Source organism: Rattus rattus, chromosome 17 (genome assembly GCF_011064425.1).
Source record: "Rattus rattus isolate New Zealand chromosome 17, Rrattus_CSIRO_v1, whole genome shotgun sequence".
Lineage (NCBI taxonomy): Eukaryota > Metazoa > Chordata > Mammalia > Rodentia > Muridae > Rattus > Rattus rattus.
In genome coordinates this window covers 24,784,511-24,788,529 of record NC_046170.1, presented here as the reverse complement: position 1 = coordinate 24,788,529, position 4,019 = coordinate 24,784,511, and the positions used below count along the sequence as shown (strand labels likewise).

At 50.4% G+C, this 4,019-nt stretch overlaps 1 pseudogene; it reads right to left on the bottom strand.

Moving 5' to 3' along the window:
- Positions 1 to 2,887: 2,887 nt before the first annotated feature.
- Positions 2,888 to 3,517, bottom strand: LOC116886654 (annotated as a pseudogene).
- Between the last annotated feature and the right edge of the window lie 502 nt (positions 3,518 to 4,019).

Genomic DNA, 4,019 nt, shown 5'->3' with positions numbered 1-4,019 from the left:
TTCGGTTCGTGAAAATTTTGCTCTATCTTGAAAAGAATACAGAGTGTGTGCAACCACAAGCTTACAGAGAGAGAGAGAGAGAGAGAGAGAGAGAGAGAGAGAGAGAGAGAGAGAGAGAGAGAGAAAGAGAAGAGGAGAGGAGAGGAGAGGAGAGAGAGACTTTAAGCCTTGAAATTGCCTGTCAGTTTGTACCCAAAGAGTAAGTAATCTATGTATATTTATTATGTACCTTCTAGATATCCCTGCTTCCAGTTGAGAACTCTAATCCTGTATCAAGGCTGGACCCCAGAATTTCCCAGACATATCATGGTTCCAGTCAGGTATGCCTCTTGGACAAGCAGTTGAGCACTGTGCCAACTTAGAACACATGGGTCACAAGGTGTACCATGGAAATGGACAAGAGGGTGTTTGAGATGGGTTAGCAGCAGTCATCTATCTTCCCCTCTGCTCAGCAGGGGGCACCCAGGCACATGAAGTACCACTTCTGGGGTCATTCCAGCTCCAGTATCCAGTGTCCCTGCCTCAGACATCCCTGCCTCCAGGTGCTGTCCCCAACTACATCCCATCCCTTCTCATTTTGAAAGATTCTTCTTGCCATTCAGAAAGCTGCCTGCCTGTTGACGGATGCTAACCTTGTTCCAAACTGGCCTTCTAGGTGACACTGCCCACCATCCCTATGGAGTGGCTGTCCTGTGTCTTGAAAGGTGTGAGCAGAATCTCTGCCTCCTCCCAGCAAAGATTTGGCATGATCCCATCTTTTCCATTACGTAGATACAGCAGACTCATGTTGCCAGGCTGGTCCCTATATATGCCTTCTGCCACAGCTGTTAAGTAGTCAGGACAACAGACACATGCCACAATGCCTGGCTCCTCAGCCAGTCTTGATGATCAATGATCATTGCAGACACTGCCGCTAATAAGCACTCTAGGCACACACACACTAACAGGTCAGGCCCAATCTCCTTATTTGGGTTTCATCCTCCAAAGTTTCCACTGTTGTATGTAAGGAGGCCTTGGCTCAGGGAGAGGCCCATCCCATGGACATACAGGAGGTAAGCATCAAAGGCATAGCTGCTAACAAACCAACTTTAACTGATAGTGTACACAGAGGTCTAGACTTGACTGGATGGCGACAGGCCAACCACCTGCCTGGGCAAGTACCTGGTACACTCTCAGGGTTGAAGCTGGGGTCACTGCAGGACAGAAGCAGGTGCTAAAGCAATTGTGCTGAGCAGCAGGTGTTGAGGTATGTATGGAGTCAGGGCTGGGCCTGGGTTTGGTGTGTAGAGATGAATCTGGTGTGCATTAAGGATGGCAATGCACAGCATCCACAGATAACCTCAGTGATTGCTCTGAGGGAGGGGTGTGTAACATGATCCAAATCCCTGCCGCCTGGAGCTCCAGGGCAGGGCATGACGTGTTGTGTATGGAAGGCCCATGGCTGGCCCAGCCTGCAGTGAGTGACCTGGGCTTTGAGAGAATGCACTAGTAGATTCCTATGTTTTCTGATAACCATCAGCATCACTACTCTGTGTGCATGCGTGGAGGTCAAAGAACGACTGACAAGTTACTTCTCTCCTTCCTCCTCTTGGAACCCTAGGATCAAACTCAGGTTGAAAGCTTGGCAGTAGGTGTCTTTGCCCATGGAGCCATCTCAGTTGGCCAGCTGCAGTATTATTAAGACTAAAGCACAAATGTATTAAGAGGTGGTGAACAGGACCTTTGGTTTTCATGGTCATAGTCATCCCTCACCCCTACTTCTGTGTACATAGCCTGAACACTAGAAGTCCCACCATAAGTCTTCCTTCCAACATGTCCTGGACTCGGCTCTGGCTCTCAGCTGTTCCACTTCCTCTAACGGCTGTGTGTACAGAAGGGGCACCATGGGTGGGCAGAGGCTAGAGCTGGGGACATACGGGACCCCTTGCCTTCTGTTGCCTAGCACACAAGGGACCCAGTATCCAGTAGGTGCTCAGCAGATGTTTGAAGAACTACAGCAGAAGAAAGCTGCATCTAGTCAGAGCTCTGTCCTGAACTAGTTAGAGGAGGGGTTTAGAGTCACTTTCTCAAAGTCCAGCCATCCTCTCCTGAGGGCAGGAGAGTCCTGCCGTGACTATGGCACTGTGGGCCCTCTGTAAGCTGATGAACAATGGGCAGCACCCAGCTGCACAGCCTGCCTGGGAGCAGGGAGGGCGACCCAGGCCAAAGCAATGGATTTGAATTGGGAAGCCCTGTCAAAGACAAGGCACTGGACTCTTACATACTTCATGTCTACTGGAAACAGAACAAGAAACACACTTCACAACAAAGAGAAATGTCATATGGACGAGCCTGGGAATATCGCCAAGAGGCAGTGGTCTAAGGGATACAGGCACATGTCTCTCTGTCTCTGCCTCTCTCTCTCTCTCTCTCTGTTGGCTGAAGGTCATAGTGGCCAGGGGCTAAGTTGGAGGGCAGGGGATACACAGCTGGGCCAGAAAGCAGGAGCTGAAAACCCAGGAGGGTGGTTTCTCCAGAGGCATAGAGGCTAAGCTGGTCAGCCCAGAGGGAGCAGAAGCCACCAGGGAACCTGGCTGGGACATCTGGCTAAGATATTCTTATCCTGTGACTTGTACTGAGCATCTTGCTTTGATGCAGGACTCCTGGCCTTTCCCCATCCCTCCCACTCTAAGGACACTGGGAGATTGTCTTGGAACGAGTGCTGACATGCCCCCAGACATGCCTCTGTCCTCCCACAAAGGAACCACATTCATAGCTCACAGGTGGTGGACAGGAATCAAGAGAATGGGCACAATGTACACATCTAGGGCACTCCGTGTTATGTAGGCAGTGGGAATCCTCAGTCACCTCCCTTAAAGTACTGCCCAAGCCCCAAAGTCCTTGCCTCTCATTGGATGCTACACTTGTTCCTCTCTCAGGCCTGACCCTCCCTTATGACCTTGGCCTTGATATACTTGAGATCACTGTTGACACTGGGGCAGTGTGTTAAAGGTGAGACCATGCCATAGGCACCTGCGGCCTTGGTGTGGTGCATGCAGAAGTGCCCGGGATGGAAGGCGTCACTGTACTGTAGAGAGATCTTATGGTGCAGTGCAGGGCTCATCTCGTGGGGCAGCTTGGCCATGCTGAACAGCACATAGAACATCTCATTCACATTAGTGTTCTTCTTGGCTGACACCTTGAAGTAGGCATAGTTTTCATCACCAGATACCAGTAGCTCTGCCTCCATGAAAGGGACCTGGCAGCACAGCTCACTGTGGTCATTCTTGTTCTCACACATCACCATGGGCAGTTCTGCTACCTCCTTGGTCTTATTATTCAAATAGGACTTGACCTCCAGGATCTGTTTCTGGAGGTGCTTGACCTTGTTGAAGGGCTCCCGGCTATCCAGGCTAAACACTAGGATGAAGGCATCTCCTGTGAAGAGGATGAAGCAAGTGAACAAGGCCCACTCAACACAGGTCCCATCAGCTTCCAGGAAGCCTGCAAACTCTAACCTGAAGGCTCTTCCAAGCATCTGCTATCATTGTCCCTACTTCTCAAAAAATGGAGCCAAGGTTCAGGGGGTTTGTGAGTAGTGAGGCATACTGTGATGGACTCATCTGTGGTCAGTCCCTGTCCTGTATTCTACAGGACTGTGAAGGACCAAGTCATCCCTATGGGGATGCACAATAGCTATCAGAGAACTCCTGTGCACATGGAGGTGTGGCCATCCTTACTCAGCCATATCACCAGAGCCTTCACCAGTACCTTGTCCACAGTAGAAGTTCAGCATGTGCTGGGGTCTCGGTGTGGCAGATGATGTTGGTAAGAGGGGGCTTGGGTTTGTATCTTATCTCAGCTTACTTACCGTGTGTCCTTAAGGTCTATGGAATCTCTGAGCTCCTCAATGTCCCCTCCAACATCATGCCAATTAGACTGCCTTGCAGGAGGGTGATTAGAGCTAATGAACATAGTGCAGCATGCACTCAGCCATGTCAGGTATCAATAAATGCTCACGAGAACAGGCACCTGCTGAG